The 12,162-nt window shown below is 38.5% G+C and overlaps 1 protein-coding gene across 1 annotated transcript in view; it reads left to right on the forward strand.

The window, feature by feature from the left end:
• Window positions 1-9,401, forward strand: part of LOC309635476 (uncharacterized protein) — a 489,295-nt gene extending 479,894 nt beyond the window's left edge. The window contains exon 3 of the transcript XR_014248845.1: window positions 1-9,401. This exon is cut by the window's left edge and continues 22,084 nt beyond it. The gene's annotated coding sequence lies outside the window, so the exon portion shown is untranslated.
• The last annotated feature ends 2,761 nt before the right edge of the window (window positions 9,402-12,162 follow it).

Below are 12,162 nucleotides of genomic sequence, written 5' to 3' on the forward strand. Positions count from 1 at the left end.
CATTGTGCTCAGCTCCATGGGCAATAAATAGAACCAAAGCATGATTCACAAACTAAAGGGATTTATGAATGAGTAGGAGAGATAAAAGTAATGGTCATATAAGAAGTAAAGTGAGGGGCTTTCCTGGTGGCGCAGTGGTTAAAAATCCGCCTGCCAATGCAGGGGATAAGGGTTCGATCCCTGGTCCGGGAAGATCCCACATGTCGTGGAGCAACTAAGCCCGTGTGCCACAACTACTGAACCTGTGCTCTAGAGCCCTCGAGCCACAACTACTAAGCCTGCGTGCCACAACTACTGAAGCCCACGCGCCTAGAGCCCGTGCTTCACAACAAGAGAAGCCACTGCAATGAGAAGCCCGCCGTACCACAATGAAGAGTAGCCCCCACTCACCGCAACTAGAGAAAGCCCATGCACAGCGATGAAGACCCAATGCAGCCAAAAATAAATAAACAAACAAATAAATGTATAACAACAACAAAAAGAAATAAAGTGAGACCTAAAGAAAGAAATCTGAACATGCTGTGCCATTGGAGGAGGAAAAGTGACTTGTGTCTGTCCCAGGCACTATGTTAGAACTTTATAAACCTATTTTCCATAATCCTCTGAACTCCGTGGGGTAGGTCCACTAGTATCCTTATTTAATAGTTGTGAGAAATGAGGCTCAGAAGGGCCAAATGCCTTCCCAGGAGGCCCCAGCTAGCAGATGATGAGAGGGATTTTACACTGTCTTATGTTCTCTTTCTGGAATACCTCCTTGACTCTAAGGAAAGAGAAAGTAGAGAGGAAAGATGTTTACACTGTCCTTAGGAAAAAAGAGAACTATGTTATGCTGCAACTTTCCATTGGATAATAGGGAAACTATAAGTAATTCTGCAAAAGAGAGATGGGAATCATGGGCATTTTTCTTCCTGAAATAACTGTGAAAACACAAGCACAGTTTTTTTCCATCAGCACTGAGTGTGAATAACGTGGGTTGTACTGGCAAAGTAACCCCATGCAGGATCTCTGATGGTTCAACAGGGAAACATCCATGATGATTAATGAAAATCAGCCCAGAATATCATCATGAGTCAATGGGCTATGGATCTTTTCCAAACTATGGCCTCAGAAGATAGATCATAGATTAAAAATAAAAACATAAAAAATAAATAATTTTTAAAAATTAAAAAATTAAAAAACAAAGAAAGGAAACAACTTGGTTGTCAAGCATAAGTGATGCAGCCTTGTAGGTAGACGGTGGAAAGAGAGAACATTTACGTAGCAGCTAATGTGCCAGACGTTTCGCTTGGTGCGCTCTGGATTTTACGCAAGAGAGTATATTGAGATGGGATCATAATTGACCTAGAGGAGGAAAGGTAGTACGGAGAGCCCTTGGTCTTGATGCAGTGAGGATATAACCATGGAGCTGCCCGGGGTCACCATACTGAGAGAGTTTGCACGAAAGGGAAGCCCACACAGAGGAAAAGTGGAGCTGAGGAGATGGGATGGAGAGATAGTAAGACTAGGTCCTGATGAAACTCTAATAGCCTCTGATTCCAGATGCATGTGAAGTCAGATCCATCCCTAGATTCTGTGGTTGTGTAAGCCGTTGCATCTTCTCTTTGGTTAAGCTACTTTGAGTCAAAGTTACTATTACTTACCACCAAAGAGTCTTGACTAATATGGAAATGAAGTCATTCTGTATCTCCAGCAATAAGGACAATGCAGGACATACAGTAGATGCTCAAAGATATCGGAATGAGTGAATAATATGCTTGATCCTTATAAGAAGTGACTCAGAGATTATTGTTACAGTGACAGAAATAGAAGTAAAACTCATCTCCTGATTTCTAGTTCAGTGCTTCTTCAACTTCTTTCCATGGACCTTTACTAATTTGAGGAAAACCTTATGCCTCTAATACATATGGAGGAATGCTTCTTTTTTTAAAAATTATCTTTGTTTTGCATGATTTAAAAAACTCTACATAAATACTTTTCCATCATAAAAGAACCACCCACTCTACCGCGTCCTTATTCTATTCTCAATCACAAATTGATATGTACCTAATAGACCTTCTTCTATGCATTTATATCAAGTTAATTATCAAGTTGATGATAATCTTTGAATTAAAAGTAACATTTTAATTGGCTTCAAAATAACACAAGGAGCATAAGGGTGAGGTTCAGATGAAACAGAATAGACTGTGCTGATAATTGTCGAAGCAGCATGATGGGTGCATGGGGGTTTGTCACTTTATTCTCTCTACTTTGCATTTGTTTGACATATACAAATAAAATAAAATTATAAAATAAATATGTGTACAGTGTAAAGAATTGAAAAAAAAGGAAAGAAAAAATGAGAAAATAGAAACATCATCTATTACCCAGAATTTAATTAATAGCATGTTCTTATATTGTATGTCCTTCCAAATCTTTACATATGTGTAAACACACACACACACTTACTTGTTATTTTTTTTAATTTAACCAAAATTAGATAAAAGTATACATTTTTAATTACCTTTTTTTTCTGTTGTTAATGTGTTTATTTTATTATTTGGGAGAAGCAATGTCTACCTTTATGCTTCCATGTCAATATTCAATATTCTTTGTCTCGATAATGTCCATTCCATATCCAAATTTCTGTAACCGTCTTTAATAATTCATTTATTTGTTTATGAGCATCCATTACAGAACCAGGTATTGTATCCAGTTTTTATGCCCTTTAAAACTCATGGGAGAAAAAAACCCTAGCTTTATTGTGACTTAATCCACATAACCTATAATTCACCTGTTTAGAACATACAGTTCAGTGTTTTTAGTATATTCATCGACTTGTACAACCATCACAACAATCTAATTTTAGAACATATTATCACCCCCCAAATTAGGAGTCACTCCCCCTTCCCCACTTGCCCCTCCCCAGCCCTCAGCTACTTTCTATCTCTATACATTTGCCTGTTCTGGACATTTCTTATAAAAGAAATCATACAATTTGTTGTCTTTCTTTCTTTTTTTTTTTTTAAGTTTTTATTTATTTATTTATTTAATTTTGGCTGTGTTGGGTCTTCGTTTCTGTGCGAGGGCTTTCTCTAGTTGCGGCAAGTGGGGGCCGCTCTTCATCGCGGTGCACGGGCCTCTCACTATCGCGGCCTCTGTTGTTGCGGAGCACAGGCTCCAGACGCGCAGGCTCAGTAGTTGTGGCTCACGGGCCTAGTTGCTCCACGGCATGTGGGATCTTCCCAGACCAGGGCTCGAACCCGTGTCCCCTGCATTGGCAGGCAGATTCTCAACCACTGCGCCACCAGGGAAGCCCCCTGTTGTCTTTCTTAATTGGGCTTTCTTTCACTGGGCATAATGTTTTCAAGGGTTACCCATATTGGAGCACGTGTCCGAACTTCACTCCATTTTATTGCGAAATAACATTCCGTTGTACGGATATAACATGTTTTGTTTATTCATTCATCAGCTTATGGTCATTTGAATTGCTTCTACTTTTTAAGTATTTATGAATAATGTTGCTATGAAATTTGTTGTTCAAGTATTTCTGTGGATTTGTGTTTTCTTTCGGGTGGAATTGTTGGGACTATGGCAACCCTACATATAGCATTTTGAGGAATTGCCAAACTGCACAGTCTAAATGGATGAAATATATGGTATGTGAATGCTATCTCAATAAAGCTGTTAAAAATGTTGACTATTTTCCTTCCAGGTTTGATAGTTTAGCCCTCCTAGTAAGATTCCCTACTGAGCTATTTACTGAGTATTCCAGATGTTCAACAAGGCCTCTCCACATTGGTTGGTTGGAACTAGAAAGTTTCTTACCCCTGTGTGAAATCTGCCAATTGCTCAGTTTATAGGTAAGGTCTTTGGTCATTCTTTGCCTGGCCTTGTGGGGGAATCATTGCATATATGAACAGACAGAGATTCAAATAGAAACCTATGAAACTTATGAATATTTCCGTTGCTTTTTCTTTATGTGACTTCTTCCTCTCTGGTATCTGCCATGGAAATTCTAGCTACCTTGGCCTCCATGAATCTCTGTCCTCAATGAAATGAAACCACATTTGTATGTTTGGGCTCTCCTTCTCTGCCACTGGAAAACCATTCTCTGGAAAGCAGCTCAGAAATGTTGGGTGATTATAGGGCTTACCTCCTTTGTTTCTCTTCACTCAGAGATCACAATCATGTCCTACCCGTCGGAAACTATTCTTTCATATATATTTTGTCCAATTTTCTACTCATTTATGAAAGGAGAGTAATCCAGTATTTACTCAATCTTGGTTAAATATACTCTTTAGCCTTTTAGCCCCACCTCCCCAAATGGATTTCATGTAAATTTTACTAACAAAACTAATTGTTAATTCTTTTCCTTCCATTTCAAATTACCAATAAGATTTCACAAAGTTACTAGAACTTGGACCATTATCATTCATAACCTTTTAACAAAGGAAGGAGTATACTGTGTAGTGACTGGCTTTCATGTGAACATTGGGTTAAGAGGTCTGATCAAACAGTGACAGATCTGCTCTGATTTTTAGATAGCCATTTGGGTTTCAGAGTTGCCTGCTTTTTTTTTGTTTTTTTTTTCTTAATCAATTTTTGGAGCTCTTGAGATGTTATGGATTTAACCCTTTATGTGTCATATGTATTGAAAATAGTTTCCATAGAGTGTTATTTATTTATGTATTTTTGGCTGTGTTGGGTCTTCGTTTCTGTGCGAGGGCTTTCTCTAGTTGTGGCAAGCGGGGGCCACTCTTCATCGCGGTGCGCAGGCCTCTCACTATCGCGACCTTTCGTTGCAGAGCACAGGCTCCAGACGCGCAGGCTCAGTAGTTGCGGCTCACGGGCCTAGTTGCTCCGCGGCATGTGGGATCTTCCCAGACCAGGGCTCGAACCCGTGTCCCCTGCATTGGCAGGCAGATTCTCAACCACTGCGCCACCAGGGAAGCCCAGTTGCCTGCGTTTACTTAGAAAATAAAGGCACAAATTAGAATATTGTCCATGAATTTATTGAGAGAAGATAGAAGTGTATGTTGCTGAAACTGCTAACACTCTCTTGCTAACAAAAGTCATGGCTGTAGGTTAATAGTTTGCACTTCTTTTTAGGGTGAATCTTTTCCCCACAATTACATAATGATAGACTATTTTGATCTGGAACCCAGCATCTGCTGCCAGTGAGCTATATGAGGGTAGGACCACACATTATTCCTCCTTATCTCCCCAGTTCCTGGCTTTGTTCTGGCATAGGGTATGTGTGAAGTTATTCTAAACATTGAATGAATAACTAAGTATTAAGGATGATATACATGCCCCAGACCTGCCTCCAAAATAGTCTCTCAGAGATCACTAGAAAGTTAAAAGTCACATTTTAACAAGCCCTATCTGAGAGGAGGAGGAAAGGCGAAGATGAGGCACAGAGGTATGTGCACCCCAAACCAACATACAAGTAACTTTCTCAGTCAACGGCTGGATTCTTTCTCCTGTGATCAGAACTGTTGTGTTCCTGTGAGGCCAGCTCAGTGAGACCTAATCAAGGTAGATGGAAGATCAGAAATCCTTTTGCCCCAGAAGTAAAAACAATTTCTCTGGAAGTAAATACTCCTCCATAATTAACACTCAACATTGCTCTCTATTCTGCTCAAATTGGGCAGAAATATGGATTACAGGGGATTACCCTGGTGGTCTAGTGGTTAGGATTCATCACTTTCACTGCCATGGCCCAGGTTCAATCCCTGGTTGGGGAACTGAGATCCCGCAAGCCATGTGGCATGGCCAACAAACAAACAAACAAACAAACAAATGCAGATTACAGCATGGGCTGTATAAACAATATCATGATGAGTTCAACAAATGTGAAATATGGAGCTCCAAGACTGTCCATCTAGAAAAACAATTAAGAAGCTGGCAAAAACTGTCAGAATTAACTTTTATAGAACTCTGGAATCTAGTCAAAAACTTACAATAGGGCTTCCCTGGTGGCGCAGTGGTTGAGAATCTGCCTGCCAATGCAGGGGACACGGGTTCGAGCCCTGGTCCGGGAAGATCCCACATGCTGCGGAGCAACTAGGCCCGTGAGCCACAACTACTGAGCCTGCGCATCTGGAGCCTGTGCTCCCAACAACAGAGGCCACGATAGTGAGAGGCCCGCGCACCGCAATGAAGAGTGGCCCCCGCTTGCCGCAACTAGAGAAAGCCCTCGCGCAGAAACGAAGACCCAACACAGCCAAAAATAAATTTAAAAAAAAAAAAAAAACTTACAATAGCCAAGGAAAAGTTTAATGGAGATAGAAATTGCTTCACTATGGTAAGAGAGAGCTGTGGCATTTTGCATCACCCATCTACCTTCCCCCACTCTCCAGAATGTCAGAAGCCATGAAAAAAGCAGTCTGAACACCTGGTTCATATTGCAAGTACCACAGGAGCAATAAATATCTTATCATTAAAAAAAGATTGTGGTTTTAGGATTCAACCTGGCTGGCAGCTTCCTTGATGATGGGCACAAAGGCTGACATTGGTTTTCCCTGGCTTGGAGCATTCCCAGGGCTGGGCAGCTTTTAGTGAAAGTACTTAAAGGCAAAAGTATTGAGTGCAGCATCTTGGGGCAAGGGAAAACAGCCAGAACAAGCACAATAGACAGACCAAAACTCCTAGGAAAGAATAGGCTGGGAAATGAGATATCTGAGGAGAATAAGGGCTTTAAAAAGTTCCTGTGGACACTGGAGAATCAAGAAGGTCAAACGCGTTCCCACAGATAGATATATTCTTAGTAACTAAGTCTGAAAAGACTAAGTTTTCACCTCTGGCTGATCTTCAGGCTCCACACAGCAGGAAGTGAAGGTTAAGGCAAAGTTGTAAATGTCCTGGATAAGCATTGAAAAATTGCCCCAACACAGAGCCAATCTACAAAGATTGGGAGAATTTTCTTTTCTTTTCTTGTCTCCAGGAATTTAAGAAAATTCTGTCAAAACACTGGTTGACTTCTAAGTTCATAGAACAGAGATTTCAGTGGCCACATATGGCAGAGAATATAGACTTTAGAAGAATAATTTAGAAGAGTCATTAACAAACAAACAACCCCCATCAAGCAGGAGCACAAACCCAGGGAGAGAGAAGAGTATGGTTTCTAGAGTTGCCACAGTAAAATATTCAGAAGAATACTTTCAACAAAAAATGATAAGGCATGCAGAGAAACAAGGGAATATGTCCCAGCCACAGGGGAAAAAAGATAAATTAATAGAAACCATCCCTGAGAAAGCAGACATTGGACTTACTAGACAAAGACTGTATTAACTATGTTCAAAGAACTGAAGAAGAACATGGACAAAGAACTAAAGGAAACCATGAAAATGATGTCCCATCAAGTAGAGAATATTAATAAAGAGACAGAAATTGTAAAAAGGAACTAAATAGAAATTCTAGAACTGAAAAGTACAGTAACTGAAATTAAAAATTCACTAAAGTGGTTCATATCAAATTTGACTATAAAGAAGATAGAATCAGCAAACTTTAAAGATAGGTTAATTGAGATTATCCAATCTGAGGAGCATATGGAAAAAAAAAATGAGGAAAAATGTACAGAGGCTAACAGACCTGTAGGACAACATCAAGCAAATGAACATATGCATAATGAAAGCCCCAGAGGGAGAGGGTAGAGAGAAAGGGGCAGAAGAATCTTTAAAGAAATATTGGCCAAAATATGATGAAAGACATGAATGTACATGTTCAAGAAGCTCAAGGAATTGCAAACTAGATGAACTCAAAGATATCCACAATAACAGAAAGTATAGTAAAATTTTCAAAAGCCAAAGATAGAGTTTTGAAAGCAGCAAGAAAGAAGCAACTTGCTATGTATAAGGGAGCCTCAGTAAGATTAACAGTTAATTTCTCTTCAGAAACCATACAGTCCAGGAGGCAGTAGGATGTTATATTTAAAGTACTTAAATTAAAAACAAAAAAAAAAAACCTGTCAACAAAGAACTCTATATCCAGAAAAAAAATCCTCCAAAAATGGAGAGATTAAAATAGTCTCTGATTTTTAAAAAAATGGAGTTCATTACTAGTAGACCTGTCCAACAAAAAATGCTAAAAAAAAGTCTATTAGACTGAAGTAAAAGGACATTAGACAGTAAGGCAAAGCCATGTGAAGAAACAAAGGACATTGGCAAAGGTAGCTACAGAGGTAGATATAAAAGCCAATATTTTTGCATTTTAGTTTGTATTTCCTCTTTTTTCTCTCCTATACAATTTAAAGACAAAGGCATAAAACAATAATTATTAATGAATGTTAATGGACAAATAATGTATATAGATGTAACTGGGACAATAACACATAAAGGGAGGAGGGATAAAGCTGTAAAGGAACAGAGTTTTTGAATATTACTGAAACTAAGTTGGTATAAATTCAAATTTGACTGTTATAAAGTTAGATATTAATTGTAATCTCATGGTAACCACTAAGGAAATAAAACCTAAAAATACAAAGAGAAGGAAATAAAAATGATGCACTAGAAAAAAATTTATAGATTATTGGGAAAGGCAGTAATGGAGGAACATAGACATATAAAAAGACATAATACACAAAGAAACAAATAGCAAAACAACAGAAGTCCTTTACCAGTGATTAGTGGTTGGTAGGAGCTGGGAGGAGAGAGGAACGAGAAGTGACTACTTAATGGGTATGGGGTTTCCATTTGCTATGATGACAATGTTTTGGAACTAGATAGAGGTGGTAGTTGCACAAACATTGTGATTGTACCAAATGCCACTGAATTACGCACTTTCAAATGGTGAAATTATCTTATGTGAATTTTACTTGACTAAAAAAAACCTGATATTATACTTTTCCCCAACTCATATAGGTTCTAACTTTAAATCTTGAATTCATTTATTTCTGCTTCCATTTGGGCTAAAACATTTTGAAAAGCATAAAATAATCTGCACACATCATATAATCATATATATATATATGACTATATATGCATATATATGCAAATATTAAAATATATACATAAAACCATTGGGTTGATATCATTTCCTTAATCTTATTCATAAATAAATTACTTCACAGGTACAGCAGCACTCATTTTCCCCAGCATATAAAAGGCACATACATTTTGATACACTATCTTCATTTTTTATGGTTCCTCAGTGTCTACAAGATACAGTTTCTGCTTCTTACTATGCCCTTGAACATCTGGTCTATGCCTTCCCTGGTTGTCACCTGTCATTGATTTATTCATGGTTCTGCTTCATCCCATGACACCACTGTAATTACTTAAACATAATGGACTGTGGGCGTGCTTGTCTCTCTACCTTAAATGCCTATAACCCCTCTAGATCAGGATGGAAACAGCGACATAGCTGTCAAGATGTGGTTCAAGCCTTGGAGCCTTTGGGAAGACTATTCTATTCACACACTATCAGAGGATACACTTCCATTTCCCTATGTTTCCAGCTCCTAGTTATTCAAATGGTTCCCGGACTAGTGTATCAGCACCATGTGAGAGCTTGTTACAAATGCAGAATCTCAGGACCCATCCCAGACCTACTGACTCAGAACCTGCATATTATCGAGTATCCCGTCTGATTTGTATGTGCATTAAAGTGTGGGAAGCACACAGGGCAGACCTCTATTTTTATATTTACACCATTACATTTTTCTCTTTACTGGTCTGCATGAATTCCCAGACTATTAAGCTCCTTGAGGACGAGAAATCTGTTTTATTTATCAGTGTATCCTCACATGCACAGTTCTGGGCTCATACCTCCTCAGAAAATATTTTCAGAATTATTAGAGAAAGAATGGTTTCTACAATCCCCTAAGAAGCACTTCTTTTCCCAATTCATTAGTGAATCACTTTGGGGGCTTTGGTGGAGAAAATGCTAGAGTTCAAGCTCAGCTATCTGTAGATTTTCATCATCAGGTTCTCCCCAGCATCATGAAGCTAATAAAGCTGACAGTAATTAGAAGCACATGACGACAGAAGCTAGGCTTCTGCTATCCCAGAGCAGAGGATAATTTGACAATTCAGTGCTGCCTATTAGCCAAAATGCTTCCGTGACCCATTTCGCATTATGGAAGGTAGCCCTGTGGGGGCATGTCACTGCGCCTGGGTGACAGGGGTCCACGTGGGAAAGTACGGCTCAACGTGTTTGCTGCTAGGCTTGGCAGGCAGTGAGTGACAAGAGGTGTTGGGAGGATTCCCCACTTAAAGGCTACCTCAAATCCTACATACTCGGCTCAAGCCTAAGTAAAGACATTGCTGGAAGTGTACTTCTGCTCCTCAAGGCTCCGTTCCTTCTCTCCCTTCCTCACTTCTTGACTTTCCTAAAATGTCTGCTATCTCAATTAAAAAGATAATTGAGGCATAATACCTGCCTTCAAAAAGCACCCTGTGCAGAGATAAAGAAGCTTGTCACAAATAATGGAAATATACTAAGTACTATAGTGGAAGTATATTCAAGGGGGCAGAGAGGTGGCAGTGCATCACCTTTGCAGGGAACGCACTAGAGCTGGGCATTAAACAACCTGTAGAAATGCACTAGGTGGGTGAGTTAGGGAAGGATTCTCGTTTGCAAACACACAGGACCTGAAATTATACAGTGCATTGTAAAAAACTGCAAGTTGTTAAATAATGCTAAAAAGAAAGGTAAAAGAAGTGTGGAAGAGGAGGATCGAGGCAGGTAGAGGGTAGGCAAAATCAGGGTTAAGGAAAGCCTCCTGTAACTTACAAAGCTGTTTGGACTCTATTCTGTGTGGTGTTCCTCATACTTTTGTGATGTGAACCGCAACAAGAAATAAGATTTGTATCATGATTCAGTAGACAATATGTAGAATTGGAGCAGAAGTTTCATTAAACCTCATTAAGTACCTAAATTCCTGTTATTTCCATTTTATCCTGTTTTATGTTTCAGATACTGGTTATGCTTTAATCTCAGTGTCTGCTCTCAAGAGAACCCAGTCTGTGATAGTATCCTTGTCTTGCTCTAGATTTCAAAGGAAAGCTTTCAACATTTCGTCACTAAATGGGATGTTTGTTATGCGTTTCGTGGATTTCCTTGTCAAATTAAGGAAGTCCTATTCACATTTCAGTAAGAGTTTTGAAAATGAATGTTAAATTCCATCAAACATTATTGAGGTGATCATGTTTTTCTTCCCTCTATTAAGTTGTTAACGTCTACATTAAATTGTTTGATTTTTCTAATGTTTAAGCTTGTATTCAAGGGGTAAACTTAATTTGGGCATGATGTACTATACTTTTTATATTTCTGGATTTGGTTTGCTACTTTTTGTTTAGAATTCTTTAAAATTTACATATAGAAAAATTTACTCTATTTGGTGTACAGCTCCATGAGTATTGATAAATGTATAGAGTCAAGCAACCATGACCACAAGGCAAAAAATAAGACAATGTTCAAGTTTCCAATTGTCTCATAAATATCATTTTTAAAGTTTCTTTGACTCAGTATTCAACTAAGTTCCATATTTTAAGTTCCTTTCCATCTTTCTCCATCCCCCTTACAATGTACTTGTTGAAGAAACAGGATCATTTATCGTGTAGAGCTTCGTACAAGCTGTATTTTGCTGATTACAGCCCTGAGGTTGTTCTTTAGCATCTGTTATTTAACATAATATGTTGTTCAACATATTGTTCTGTCTTTCATATTTTGCTAAATTGAATCTGGAAGGCTTGATCAGGTTCAGGATTGATCTGAGTGAGGACAAGGGTAGTTTGCATATAGATTTGTGTATTTCATCAGGGTATATGGAATATTTGTTTGCCACTTTTTGTGATGTTAGCAATAGTTAATGACCAGTGCTTCAATATATGAATTCACTATGTGTTACACAGTGATGGTGTTCTAATTCTTTCATTTCTTCCTTATGCATTAGCTAGAATACTTCTGTAAAGAGAAACGGCCTCATCTACTTTTTAGTGACCTAATAGTATGGGAAGACATGATAACATGCTGAATACTTTTCCTTTATTTTCAAGTTTCCAGTGGTCACCAAGGTTATTTTTTTTTCAGTATCATATTGCAGCTTACAGTTTTATACAAATTTTATGTGTTTAAATTCATAGCAGAAATTAGTGCTAGTGATGCTCAGATTGTACTACTTTTGCCAATAACAACTTACTCGGGTTGACTTCAAATTTGTTTAGATATGACCCTCCCAGT

The sequence above is a fragment of the Balaenoptera borealis genome (assembly GCF_965194805.1).
Source record: "Balaenoptera borealis genome assembly, chromosome: 10".
NCBI lineage: Eukaryota > Metazoa > Chordata > Mammalia > Artiodactyla > Balaenopteridae > Balaenoptera > Balaenoptera borealis.